This window comes from Bos indicus x Bos taurus, chromosome 21 (assembly GCF_003369695.1).
Source record: "Bos indicus x Bos taurus breed Angus x Brahman F1 hybrid chromosome 21, Bos_hybrid_MaternalHap_v2.0, whole genome shotgun sequence".
NCBI lineage: Eukaryota > Metazoa > Chordata > Mammalia > Artiodactyla > Bovidae > Bos > Bos indicus x Bos taurus.
The window spans coordinates 52,297,500-52,313,108 of NC_040096.1; the positions used below are offsets into that span (position 1 = coordinate 52,297,500).

A 15,609-nucleotide genomic window follows, 5' to 3' on the forward strand; every position below is an offset into this window, starting at 1 on the left:
CTTCTCCTACACCACAGTTCAAAAGCATCAATTCTTTGGTGCTCAGCTTTATTTATAGTCCAACTCTCACATCCATACATGACTACTGGAAAAAACATAGATTTGACTAGATGGACCTTTGTTGACAAAGTAATGTCTCTGCTTTTTAATATGCTGTCTAGGTTGGTCATAACTTTTATTCCAAGAAGTAGGTGTCTTTTAATTTCATGGCTGCAGTCACCATCTGCAGTGATTTTGGAGCCCAAAAAAATAAAGTCAGCCACTGTTTCCATCTATTTGCCATTAAGTGATGGGACCAGATGCCATGATCTTAGTTTTCTGAATGTTGAGCTTTAAGCCAAAATTTTCACTCTACTCTTTCACTTTCAACAGGAGGCTCTTTAGTTCTTCTTCACTTTCTGCCATAAGGGTGGTGTCATCTGCATATCTGAAGTTATTGATATTTCCCCAGCAATCTTGATCCCAGCTTTTGCTTTATCAGCCCAGCATTTCACAAGATGTACTCTGCATATTAAGTTAAATAAGCAGGGTGACAATATACAGCCTTAACATACTCCTTTCCCAATTTGGAACCAGTTCATAATAAAACCAGACATGAACACCAAATTCCAAGTTGATTTACTCAAATGGTCTTTTGTGAGAAGTTGGAATTGGGACATTAAAAGAGTATCAGCTGCAAGGGACTCCAAGTCACAATACACGTATCATTGGGTTGATAAATGGAGCCACGACAATTCAATAGTGTCCTAAAGCTGAATTTAACACATTCAGTTCAGTTCAGTCACTCAGTCGTGTCTGACTCTTTGTGACCCCCTGAATTGCAGCACCCCTGGCCTCCCTGTCCATCACCAACTCCTGGAATTCACCCAAACTCACATCCATCGAGTCAGTGATGCCATCCAGCCATCTCATCCTCTGTTGTCCCCTTCTCTTTCTGCCCCCAATCCCTCCCAGCATCAGAGTCTTTTCCAATGCGTCAACTCCGCATGAGGTGGCCAAAGTACTGGAGTTTCAGCTTTAGCATCATTCCTTCCAAAGGACACCCAGGACTGATCTCCTTCAGAATGGACTGGTTGGATCTCCTTGCAGTCCAAGGGACTCTCAAGAGTCTTCTCCAACACCACAGTTCAAAAGCATCAATTTTTCAGTGCTCAGCTTTCTTCACAGTCCAACTCTCACATCCATACATGACCACTGGAAAAACCATAGCCTTGACTAGACGGACATTTGTTGGCAAAGTAATGGCTCTGCTTTTCAAAATGCTATCTAGGTTGGTCATAAAGTGACACATTAGGGAACAATAAAAGCTGCTCCATGTGTTGTGGTTGTTGTTGTTTAGTCATTAAGTCGTGTCTGACTCTTCTGCAACCCCATGGACCCTAGCCCTCCAGGCTCCTCTGTCTATGGAGTTTCCCAGGCATGAATACTTGAGTGGCTTGCTCTTTCCTGCTCAAGGGGATCTTCCCGACCCAGAGATTGAACTCACATCTCCTGCATTGTCAGGCAGATTCTTAACTGCTGAGCCACTAGGAAAGCCCTGGTCTACATGTTACAGAAGAGCAAATCTGTAAAGATGCTGATAATAGAGACCATGGACAGAGGAAGCACACAAACACCCCCACAAACACACAAAATAAATAAGGGAGGGAAGATAGGAGGAAGGGAGAAACAAAGGAAGAGAAAGAAGGACGAAAGGGATAACCTAGACAATTGTAGGATAAGAGACAAAGAGAGGCAGAAACTGAGAATGCAGTTTTTTGTTGTGAATCAGCTATATGTAGGGAATGTAGCTTTAAAGACAGTAAAATGGGAATATGACTGTGAGTTTTTTTCCACTAAGATTTCAGTACCCTTCTCCCTCATATCCCCTAGTCTATGCCCTCTCATTATCTGAGCTACTCAGAAAACTTCAAACTTTCCCATTTTTTTTGTAGCACAAGAAATTTGAATAACTAGCATCAAGTGAAACTAAAACATTCCTTTCCTGATATGTCTATAAGGGCAGTTTCTTCAGCACCCATTATTTTTTTCTGACCTTTAATTCCTCCAGAGTTTTAATCACTTTTCTCTAAGTGCTGTCAGCCCTGAATTCCCCCTCAAAGATTTTCCCAGGAAGCCTGGAGGCGAAATATAACTTCAGTTGTCCAGTGCTGAGACCTCAGAATTACTAAAAAAGGGATATAAATGGAACTCTTGCTAGAGTCACAAAAATAATACTTTTGGGGAATATATCTGTCTGTCTCTCCATCTAGATAGATGGAAGCACTGTAATAGAACTATACATATATTTTCCTTTATAGATATTCGGAAAAAGTAAAATTGCCTTATTGAAGATATTTGCATGAATAGTTACATAATTAGTCGAGAGACAGTGGTTCTTATTTAGGTCTTGCATATTGTTAACAATGGGAATGAACATTGACAGAAATGTGTCTATACTATTTTGCTTGATCTATCCCTTACTAAGTTATGTGTATAAATTCTTTACTGCAGCTCGGCCCACATTATTTTATCTGTATCGAAAGTGAATAAATCTTTTAATCGCAACAATAAGTAGACCTCATAGAACTATCTCAGACTTACTTTATCCTTATATATGTTAGAAATTCCAGGAAAAATATGCTCAAATCTATCAAGACACTTCAGAAAGTGCCATTTTACAATTGCCTGATTTATGCAAAAATAGGAGATGTCTGATCTTTCAGAGTAAACTGGTAGACTTACCCTGAAAAAGCAAACAAACAGCACACTTTTTATGTTTTAAATTACATTGCTCTGGAAAGGTACCAGTATTTTATTAAGAAAATTCAATTTGAAGTGGCATATTTTGTGGACAAACGGTTGTGTATCAGTATCAAAGAAACTAAGTATGTGTAGCTCAGCTCCAGCCCTGAGTGACACGGAGAGGTGGGGCATTGAGTTGAAATCCTTTGAGTCATCTCTCTGTGATGTCAAGAACCTTATTCATAGCATCATGAGTCAGGGATAGTTCCATTTTCTTTTTTTCCCCTTCTAGCTTACACTTGGTAATACTTGACACATAAAGCTGCAGTCAAGAACACTGGACTTGGCAGAATATGCCATATTAAATAAAAATTCCATGTGAACTCAAATGAAAACTTGGTACCAAATTAACACTAATTGCTGACAGCAGGGCCACATTTTAATTCTCAGACCAACACTGTTCTTTGGACTTTCAGGTACACATATATTTCACAGTTTTACATAATTACTTTTATTTTGCTCACAGCTCCTCAGAATAAACACTTAAATTACCATAGTAAGTGTTCTGAATGGATCACTTAGAGATGATTTCAAATTTTAAGATTTTGTTTTCATACAGAAATGTTATATATGAATTTTGATGACCTCACTATCTATTTTTAACTTTTTTGCTATTTAGCTGATAGTTATATTGACTTTAGCAGGCTGGCTGGCTTGCTTATCTGTAATCTATCTTGCTTCTCCTTAGTTATTTTTCATGATTCTGTTTATCTAAACCCCACAGATATTTTAAATCTTTCCACCCCTAAGCCCACTGAACTCATTTGGTTAAAAGGTATTTTTATCAGAGTATGTTTGACTCCATGAAATTTCCAAAAACTGCATATACCCATATCACATATTTATATTTCCCCCCATTAAACAGGTAAAAAGCATCATGCACATAATGACCCTGTACATAAAAATCAAGATAAAACTTTCAGAGATTGAAGGTTTCTAAATATACTCAACAGTGGACAATTACTTCAATGACTATAGTAATATTAACCACCAATGTTATATCTAAAAATATGAAAATAAATAAGATAAAAATATAGAACAATCAATAGTTTGAATGAGTGTGACTGTAAAACTTACCAGCTAAAGAACACAGGTGAATTTACCCAGGTGGTATAGTTTTTTTCCCCTTGACTTTCTGACTTGTCAGCAATACCAGGAAGGGGTGATTTATGCATAACAAAGGTTCTTTCTTAAAACTGGTAGTTGGATATTACAAATATAATAGTCTCTATGGATTATCATGTAGAGATCCAAGGCCTATATTATTTCATGCATTTTCCATTTCATTAGTAGATTGTAGTTGATGAAAATGCCATTTGCTAAATTAAATCCTGACAGTCCCTCTCCTCCTTCTATTCATACATGTTCAAGGAACTATTATATTCCATAAGGCTATTTTTATTGATTTGAACATTTATTCCAGCCGGTAATTCTGTTTGCTTATGAGCATGCTTAGATCTCTGGAAAATGATTTTGTGACACATAGTTAATGCCATTTCCCTTACATTTTAATTTGTTGGAGGAAATATCTTTCTTAACATATTCAAATCAACATTTACTCAAGTAATATTCATTTCAGTGGCCTCATCTCTGCCTAAAACTTCATGAAGGGGTCTAAGAATTGTTTTTTTTCAAACAATGTCTATGTGTATATACTCTTATTATATGATTAATGCTTTTTCAGCTTTTACTAAACTTTCATCTGTCCTTCAGAGATTTTTACACTTCTAGGTCCCTTTATAATTTTCATTATTTTAAAATCATAGCATACTCTCTATTCAAGTCATCAGTGTTGAATAATTTTAAATACATTAAGGACAGTCCACCTTCAATGCATATAAAACCATGATCTGGCTAAGAACCAGTATTTTCTTAGCAATCTTTCCTACTTTTATATCCTGATAGGTAATTTTTTGTTATTATTTTTTTTTCTTTATCTCTTGGACTCTTTGCCAGAGAGAAACACCATTTTTATCCATTGCAAGAGGCTCTATTTAGTGATAACAGGGTAAAGAATAACTGAACTATGTTGAGATGTCAATTCTGGACCCCAAAATAGATTTGTATACAAGAAGAGTACTGAGGCTCACTTCCTAGCCACACTTTCTTGCTATAAGAACTGCTGGCTTTGCAACTAAACATAATTTCACAAATTATGTCATGCATGTCTGCTTTCTTTCTTGAACAGTTAAAATGAATTAAAAATACCCTACTTCTAGCATTTACCAAGCATTTAATTTCTGAGTCTGTACTTGAAAACACACACACACATAAACACAGAAAATAACCACTTAAGACACAATTTACGTAGTCCAAATTTATTACAATATGAATTTCTTAATATCATTCTACACATGGAGACTACTACTGAAAATCATAAGTTTTATTAGAAGACTAATAGCTCACTCATTCATGCTTCATATTTTATGTATTCATTTTTCCTGAACCATTATGATACTAGTTTCTGTTGATATTTTCTTTAAAATAATTCTAAAATCATCTCTGCATTCAATCTCTATAACCTTGTTTGTTATTAAGTTTACACAGTTTTATTTTTGGAAAAACTATGTTTGTATGATTTATATTATATCAAAATTAAATTTTCAAAGAAATTTTTAATATATACTTTGCAACGCTGCTGCTGCTGCTAAGTTGCTTCAGTCGTGTCCAACTCTGTGCGACCCCACAGACAGCAGCCCACCAGGCTCCTCTGTCCCTGGGATGCCCCAGGCAAGAATACTGGAGTGGGTTGCCATTTCCTTCTCCAATGCATGCATGTATGGTAAGTCGCTTCAGTCGTGTCCGACTCTGTGCAACCCCACAGACAGCAGCCCACCAGGCTCCTCTGTCCACAGGATTCTCTAGGCAAGAATACTGGAGTGAATTGCCATTTCAGCAACATTTTGGGCTTCCGAGATGGCTCAGAGGTGAAGAATCCAACTGCCAATGCAGGTGACATGGGTTCCTCCTCTGGGTCAGGAAAATCCTCTAGAGAAGGAAATGGCAACCCATTTTGCCATTCCTGCCTAGGAAATCCCATGGACAGAGGAGCCTGGCAGGCTACAGTTCATGGGGTTGCAAGACAGTTCATGGGGTTGCAAGAGAGTCAGACATGACTTAATAACTAAACAACAACAGGCAAGATTTAAGTATTTTCTCTGCACATAATGGACTTCCCTGCTGGCTCAGACAGTAAAGCGTCTGCCTACAATGTGGGAAATCCAGGTTCGATCCCTGGGTCGGGAAGATCCCCTGGAGAAGGAAATGGCAACCCACTCCAGTACTCTTGCCTGGAAAATCCCATGGATGGAGAATCCTGGTAGGCAACAGTCCACGGGGTTGCAAAGAGTCGGACACGGCTGAGTGACTTCACTTCACTTCTGCACATAATATTAATGAAACTCCTTTGCTATATACATCAATAATAAATGGTATTTTAAGGTATTTGTATTGGTGTTTCCTAATTTAAAAAGAATAAGGTGATCTGAACTAATATTGCATTATAAAATGGCTTGGAATAAAAGTTTGTTAAAAAATTCAAATGCAGTTTTTTTTTCAGGGCTCCCTGCTGGTGGTAGAATGATCTCCTTGTAATTGGGCAAATGTCAATGAAGTAGGAAAGTGAAGCAAACTTTCAACCTACACAATAGTTATGATTTTACATGCATATCAAACTTTAGCACTGAATTGATTCTCCAGGGCTACTGCAGAAGAATTTCTCAGTAATCTAAACAGGCCTAATTGGCCAAAGAACTTGTCCTACGGAGTAAAAAATGGGTGAACTGAAACAAATCGACCTAAAAGCCTTTTTTGCTTTTTTTTTCCCCCCACAAGGAAACTATGCATTCCTTAGAATGTAAGAAATTCAATAAATCAAGTTCAATGCAAAAGAAAATATTGGACTCCCTAATGAGATAACTTCCCAGGATGTTCCAGTACTGGTTAAATTAAAAAATAAAAAGAGAGAGAGAGAGAAAGAGAAAGTGTCCCCTGAAGGCCCAAAATGTTTTTTCTTTTGTTGTACAACATTCTACTAAGGAAAGCAAACTTTCCATCAAAAATCTCAAGACTTTTTATTACTTCTTCCTGAAAAATAGTTTTTAGATCTTAAACATAGCATATTAATAATAGTCTAGACCTTTTCCACAAAATACTGTTGAAAGTTTTCACTATTTTCATTAAGGTACCTAGCTTTATTCCATTCTGTATTTATTCCTATTATCATGACCTTCTCTTTTCTCCAGTATTACTCCTATGTTCAAATCTTTGGAAATTTAATATTTCCCTTTAGAAGATTAATTAATCTCTGATATGTGAAAATACTAATAGCATATTAAGAATTAGAGTAATAATATAGTTTAATAACTTCTTTGGTAAGGAAAAGTGAGAGCTGAAGGTTTAAAATATTTAAGTAAATATATTAAATTATTTATAGAGCTATCATTAAAATAAAACAATGCAAAATAAGACCAAAATTAACAACATTTGCTATATATTTTATAATTAATTATAATTAATTTACCATTAGTCACCTTGTGATGACTGTAGGGTAAAGATGCTTTGGTTCTCTAAAATGTGGGAATGATTTGGGAGAATAGCACTGAAACATGTATAATGTCATATATGAAACAAGTCGCCAGTCCAGGTTTGATGCACGATACTGGATGCTTGGGGCTGGTGCACTGGGATGACCCAGAGGGATGGTATGGGGAGGGAGGAGGGAGGAGGGTTCAGGATGGGGAGCGTGTATATACCTGTGGCGGATTCATTTTGATATATGGCAAAACCAATACAATATTGTAAAGTTAAAAAATAAAATAAAAATAAAATGTGGGAATGACAAATCATGTCTATATTCTGAAAGAACTGTACCTTTCCTTTAAAAACAACATGAAATATGATCTATTATTATTATTATTTTTGATATATGTTTATATCAAATCATTCAAGACTTCTTTGAAGTCTGTATTCATACTTTGCTTTTATGTCTTTTGAGAGTATAATCCTTCAGGCAAGCGTTATATTAGTTATTCCCACTATAAGACTGGGCAATCCACTCCTAGGTTTTTAGCCAAAAGAAATCTTAAAAACATATGTCCACATAAAGATCTGTACATAAATATTAGCAGCTATATTTGTAGTAGTCCAACGCTGCAATCAACTGAGATCGTCATCAAATGACGAAAGTTACACCAAAACCCAGATCTATGCACATCCATGGGTAGCATGTTAAGCTTTATCACCTTATTTTCTTCAAAGTACTTATGTCACTCTCTGAGATTAACTTATTTTGTATTTTTCTGAGTTCACTGGGAGAATATTAGTTCCTTAGAATTTGTTCCTGGTTGCAATTTTTTAACTTGTTTTTTAATTGAAGGATAATTACTTTACAGAATTTTGTTGTTTTCTGTCAAAAATCAGTAAGAATCAGCTATAGGTACACCTACATCCCCTCTCTCCAAAACCTTACTCCCACCCCCCTAGCTTGTTAAAGAGCCCCTGTTTGAGTTCACTGAGTCATACAGCAAATTCCCATTGGCTATCTACTTTACATATGGTAGTGCGCCATTACATATGGTAATGTAAGTTTCCATGTTGCTCTCTCCATACCTCTCCCTCCTCCCCTCCCACCATGTCCATAAGTCTGTTCTCCATGTCTTGTTGCATTTTTATTTTCATGTGTACTTGGCACATTAGTAGTTTTGCAAAAATTATTTTTGAGTGCATGTACAAATGCTTCATAGCTATAATTATGTTTGATGATTATTCTGTTGTTTTTCTTGTAAAGGAAGAGAATTGTGTTGTAAGCAGCTATGTATCCTGGAAAGAATCTTTTTTCAATAAGTAAAACCATATTTCAAAGGGAATTAAATTTATCTCAAGATAGATTCAGTGCTTTAACAAAGTTTCATTATGAAATTTGTTAAAAGTTGGCTCTTGTAGGCATTACCTTCATTAATATTCTTGTTTTCCACCCATTATTATATTAGTAACTTCAAAAAGCTAAGGTTTTTAAGAAAACAGTGTTCTATTCAAGGCTGAATATATAATGAATAAAGTATAATATAGCTAATTACATGGCAAGAAGTCTGTTTTTTGACATGAATTAGTTATAGCTTAAATATCAGTTTTGGAATACTATATGTATTAAAATTACAACATTTGGAAATATAATCATATTTACCACTTGTAATCATATTTACAAATGGGGACTATAGAAATGAATTATACATTTTTTGGCTAATTTCTACATACAATTTGGAAATTACAATTGCTTTTATTTTAAAATGTCAATAGATAAGATTTTGAGTTCAATATATTCTGCTGCTACCGCTAAGTCGCTTCAGTCATGTCCAACTCTGTGCGACCCCATAGACGGCAGCCCACCAGGCTACCCCATCCCTGGGATTCTCAAGGCAAGAACACTGGAGTGAGTTGCCATTTCCTTCTCCAATGCATGTAAGTGAAAAGTGAAAGTGAAGTCATTCAGTTGTGTCCGACTCTTAGGGACCCCATGGACTGTAACCCATCAGGCTCCTCTGTCCCTGGAATTCTCCAGGCAAGAATACTAGAGTGGGGTGCTATTTCCTTCTCCAGGAGACCTTCCGGACCCAGGGATCAAGCCCAGGTCTCCCACATTGCAGGCAGATTCTTTACCATCTGAACCACCAGGGAAGCCCAAATAGCATGCTAGATATAAGGTAATTAACAGGTCAGCTTCATAATTTACTTGACATAATAGCTCATTATGTAAACCCACAGTGGTATATGGAATTTTATTTTTCAACTGCATTTTAATCTTCTATCAACAATACTTGGAAACATGTGAACCTTATGGCAGATGCTAATAAGTGTTTTAAAATTTCTTTAAGCAAGAAATATACCTAACAGGCCAGCTACAGTCCTTGGGGTCACAAAAGAGTTGGACACAATTTAGAGACTAGACAACAGCAGCCTTTATGCTAACATTGTTTCTCCTATTGTCTTTATACTTCTTTGTGGATGATTCAGAAAGTTGTGCAATTTTATATCTGTTGCTGCCTTAGACAAATACTTTCTATTTTACATGAATTTAAAGAATATATTTTTGTAATTCTCTCTTATTTTCTGTAAAGTATTCTCTCTTATTTTCTGTAAAGTACAGAAGGTCTTCACAAGATAAAAATAACAGGATTGAATTATGGTACTGGTTTATTTTATCTTACCAGCTCTTAATTTCTATACATTCCTCATTTAGAATTAGAATCATTGTTATTATTTGTTTATAGTTAAGTCCAACAGATTCTTGGAAAACTATCCCATTTCTAATATGCTATGCTATGCTAAGTCACTTCAGTTGTGTCTGACTCTGTCTGACCCCATAGACGGCAGCCCACCAGGCTCCCTCGTCCCTGGGATTCTCCAGGCAAGAACACTGTAGTGGGTTGCCATTTCCTTCTCCAATGCATGAAAGTGAAAAGTGAAACCGAAGTTGCTCAGTTGTGTGCGACTCTTCGTGACCCCATGGATTGCAGCCTAGCAGGCTCCTCCGTCCATGGGATTTTCCAAGCAAGAGTACTGGAGTGGGGTGCCATTGCATTTCTAATATACAAATTTTCTATTTCCTAATGGAGTGCATGATCTCATTGTTTTAAAAAGAAAACAATGCTGTGGTCAGTGAGGCAGCATACAATGTGCTTCTTATCCTTACAATATTTTACTAAATATTGTTTAAGAAATTGTCACCATTATAAAAGTCTAGCTTTAAAATCTACTTGTTATTTATAATTTCCTTTATTAAAAGCAGTTCCTCTTTCCTATAATTCTACTCTAGGTCCAGATATTATTTTCACAATTCTGTATGAACTGAATTCCCTAATATATGCTTAAATTTAAGCTTTTCAAAATATATTTTAGGAATCTATGTTTACCTTTGTTCCTCAAAAGTGATTTAGAAACACCTCAGAGACATTTGAAAAGCACTGATTCTTAGGTACTTTCCCAGATCTATAGCAAGGGCTGATTCTTGTTGATGTTTGGCAGAAACCAATACAATTCTGTAAAACGATTATTTTTCAATTAAAAAAATAGATTTAAAATTTAGAAAACAAAACAAAGCAATAACAAATCTGGTAGTATGTTCAGGCATTATTAGTTTTTAAACTCCTTAGGTAGTTTTAATGTGATCCCAGTCCTGAGAATCACTGACACTATACCGTATTAACCAACACTAACATGCTTTGGGAACACATAGATGCTTTGATAAAAATGCAGATTTTGGTTTAGCAGGTCTAGGGTTGGGATGCTAGATTTTGCATTTTTCTAATCAGTTCTTGGGTGATGCTGTTGTTGCTGGTCCATGAACCTTACTTTATGTAGCAAGGAAACAGAGATGGTTGCTGAGAAAGAGGGTAGCTCCTAATCTTTATGTAATCAGAGGAAGTAAAGGTAAGAAAAAAAAAAAAGCAAAGGAAGCAGAAACAGGCACAGACAGGAACAATCTTTAATGAAAATTCATCAGTGTTAGTATTTGTATGTACCAACTTTATTTAATGCATGCCTACTATGTATGGAAATTAATTATGTCCTGATTAGCCTTCACTATATTTTTTAATGTATACAATAAAGCTATTGAAAAATAGGTTGTGTTTTAAAGGACTTTTGCTCATATCCATCACATACATTGATTTCTTTGTAGAAGAGTGTAAAAAAAATAAAGAGCAAAGAAGCCTTTGTTTACCTTTACACGGAGTTACCTGGTTGCTCATACTCCCTGCTTTCTCCGCCCAGCTTTTTCCGGTGTCAGAGCAGAGCCTTCTTCAGCAGGGCAGCTGGTGGGTACTGCTGGTATAGCTCCCAAGAGAATGAAGCAGGTGAGGAGGCGAATAGTGAACGGTTAGCTGGCAAAAGGAACGGGCAGTTCTTGGCTCAGATTCAGAAATTATTTGAATGTAGGCACTTCTTCTGTCAACATGCTTTGGTGGAAATGGTTGCCACCTGTCCCTATTCCCAGGGGCTAATTTTCCTGCTGCCTAGTCAGCTTATAGTTCAAGAGGCTGTTAATGTTTGCAATCCTAAGAATCTGGAGGCATGCCCTAGCTGCCCAGATGGTGGCTTTGGGACACCAGGTACAGTACATTTAGGCAGGCAGAGTCCTGTGCTTAGCATTCAGGACTCGGATATTGTTTGGTGACAGCTGCCCAGATATAATGAGAATCAGTACATCCCATAAACACCTGAAAAAGTTTGTACATAGAAATGTCAAGTCAGATTTAGTTTTAAACAGAATGGCACATTACTCTTCAGTAAAAATAACAACCATTTCCTATGATAAAAAGAGGAATAAATTGTGTGAAGAGAAAATGTCAGAATTATAATAAGAGGCTATACAATTTATTTTCCTATTTCATATTATTGTTTCATATACATGTCCCTATACTTATATAGTTACATAGATGTATGGATATAATTTGATTATAAAGCTATATTTGTGAATTTAAATTTATATTAATTATATTGATATTATCCCCTTCTCCAGAGGATCTTCCCGCCCCAGGAATCAAATCTGGGTCTCCTGCATGGCAGGCATTTCTTTCCTGTCTGAGTCATCAGGTAACCCCACATTAATAGTAGATAATATATACTATACTATATTATAGTGAAACAGTGAGAGATTTTATTTTTTGGGACTCCAAAATCACTGCAGATGGTGACTGCAGCAATGAAATTAAAAGACACTTGCTCCTTGGAAGAAGAGCTATGACCAACCTAGACATCATATTAAAAAGCAGAGATGTTACTTTGCCAACAAAGGTCCGTCTAGTCAAAGCCAACAAAGGTCCTTCTAGTCAAAGCTATGTTTTTTCCAGTAGTCATGTATGGATGTGAGTTGGACTATAAAAAAAGTTGATCACCGAAGAATTGATGCTTTTGATCTGTGGTGTTGGAGAAGACTCTTGAGAGTCCCTTGGACTGTAAGAAGATCCAACCAGTCTATCCTAAAGGAAATCAGTCCTGAATATTCATTGGAAGGACTGGTGATACAGCTGAAGCTCTAATGCTTTGACCACCTGATGTGAAGAACTGATTCATTGGAAAAGATCCTGGTGCTGGGAAAGATTGAAGGCAGGAGGAGAAGGGAATGACAGAGGATGAGATGGTTGGAATGCATCACCTACTTGATGGACATGAGTTTGAATAATCTCTGGGACTTGGTGATGGACAAGGAAGCCTGGCATGCTGCAGTCCGTGGGGGTCACAAAGAGTCAGACACGACTGAATGACGGAACTGAACTGATACCATTATTTTATAATAGCTACATTGTCTATTATACTTTTATCAGTATTCATTTATAGAACTTATGAACAAATAATTCACCTCTTTCACCTATATATAAGACAGAATTCTTAGCAACTACTGAAGAGGAAGTATTTAGAATATTGTAAAGGAAATCATTAACATATTTAAGTATTAAAGGTCTCAAGAAAGAGACTTTGTCCTACAAAAATTCTAGTCATTATTCCCAAGAACTCTACCTCACCCTCTTGTCCCAGTGTATTCTTCCTGATCTGATCAAGTACTTTTAAAGTTAAAAGGAGACAAAATTACCGTATCTGGCAGGACTCACAGCGATGTAAGCTTTTCTATCATAAGAGTCCCCAGCCTTTTGGCACTGATTTTATTCATGTGTACACAAAAGGCAAGATCCTGCCATTACCTGTTCTGATTTTGACATAATGTAGAGAAAACAACTTCTGAGGCTCTGGAGACTTTGCCAGAAACTAATGCCACCAACAGTATGCTTAACAGTTGGAAAACACAAAACTATTAGTGTTGCCCCCAAATATCATAATCCATTCCAGATATTCTTATGTGGAAACAATCAAATAAGAACACAATTATGTGATTCAATAGTTTTTTTTTTTTTTTTTTTAAATCCTTGGCTTAAGGCAGAAATTTGGGATAATGAATGGAAATTTAAAAGGAGAGGGATAAGAAAAGAGAAGGGGAAAAGAAACAAAGAGATATAACAAAATGTAAATAAAAAGTGAATATAGAGGGAAAATGATGAGATAGGAGACTTTTTTATTATTTCCAAAATGATACAGGAGGTTAAAAAATATTCTATAATTTAAGCTATACTTAAATTTATACTTTTAAACTTACAGATGTTCTGGCTTGACAAGTTTTCTTATCAGTGATTAGACTACAAGAAAATTCATAGAAAATCCAGTTTAGATCAGATAATGTGAGAAGGTAAGAACATTTGCAAGCCTGGTGCTTAGTGTAGAGGAAAATCTTGGCATAGCCCAATAATAAAAAACCTGAGTGACATGCATAAATTTACTATCAACCTCAACACTGAACTTTACTTTCCAAAAGAGAACTGGTTAGAAACATAACAAGGTATATATTTGACATGGACAGAGGAATATTTTAATAAATATTTATACCATGATTTGCTGGTTTGGTTGTTCTAAAACATATTATCATTATATAGACAACATGGAATGTTAGTATAGAAATAATCTTCAGTTAAGAATGGCATTGTATACTTTGTATAATAGTAGAGATTTTAAAGCACTTGACATCTTAATTATCTTCTGTATTTAAGTCTCCACTGTGTCTTTTCATTGAAAAGTCATTATAGCAGATTGAATAAGGAATAGAAAATCATCCAAATTCTTATAGCAATTAAACTGTAATACAACATAAAATTGTTGCAAGAGGCAATACTGCTAAAAGTATTTTGATATGGCTAATTTACATGTTATATACTCAGTATTTCATTTATTTTTTAAACTTTTTATTTTGTATTGAGGAATAAGCGATTAACAATGTTGTGATATTTTCAGGTGAACAGCAAAGGGACTCAGCCACATGTGTACATGTATTATTCACCAATTTTAAATGTACATGTTCTTCAGGTGAATGGAGGTTAATCTTTTCTAGAATCAAAACTTTCTAATTTTCAGTTCCAGTTGTCACTCAGTTGTGCACAACTCTTTGTAGCCCCATGGACTGCAGCACAGCAGGCTTCCCTGACTGTCACCAATTCCTGGAGCTTGATCATATTCATGTCCATCTTGTCGGTGATGTCATCCAACCATCTCATCCTCTGTCGTCCCGTTCTCCTCCTGCCTTCAATCTTTCTGAGCATCAGGGTCTTTTCCAATGAGTCAGCTCTTACCATCAGGTATCCAAAGTATTCTCCAATACTTCAGCATCAGTCCTTCCAATGAATATTCAGGATGATTTCTTTTAGGATACTGGTTTGATCTCCTTACAGTCCAAGGGACTGTCAGGAAAACTTTCCAACACCGCAGTTCAAAAGCATCAATTCTTCAGTGCTCAGCCTTCCTTATGGTCCAACTCTCACATCCATACATGACAACTGGAAAAGATATAGTTTAGACTAGACAGACATTTGATGGTAATGTAGTGTCTCTGCTTTCTAATATGCTGTTTAGGTTGGTCATACCTTTTCTGCCAAGGAGTAAGAGACTTTCAATTTCATGGCTGCAGTCACCATCTGCAGTGATTTTGGAGTCCAAAGAAATAAAGTCTCTCACTATTTCCTTTGTTCCCCCATCTATTTGCCATGAAGTGATGGGACTGGATGCCATGATCTTAGTTTTCTGAATGTTCAGTTTTAAGCCAAATTTTTACTCTCCTCTTTCACTTTCATCATGAGGATATTTAGTTCTTTGCTTTCTGCCATAAGGGAGGTGTCATTTGCCTATCTGAGGTTATTGACATTTCTCCCAGCAATCTTGATTCCAGCTTGTGCTTCATCCAGCCCAGCATTTCAAGTGATGTATTCTGCATAGAAGTTAAATAAGAAG

The 15,609-nt window shown here is 36.1% G+C and overlaps 1 long non-coding RNA gene across 1 annotated transcript in view; it reads right to left on the reverse strand.

The window, feature by feature from the left end:
* Positions 1-11,783, reverse strand: part of LOC113879829 — a 45,686-nt gene extending 33,903 nt beyond the window's left edge. The window contains exon 1 of the long non-coding RNA XR_003507467.1: positions 11,504-11,783. This is a non-coding gene — a long non-coding RNA (uncharacterized LOC113879829). The remainder of the gene's footprint in view (positions 1-11,503) is intronic.
* Positions 11,784-15,609: the final 3,826 nt, after the last annotated feature.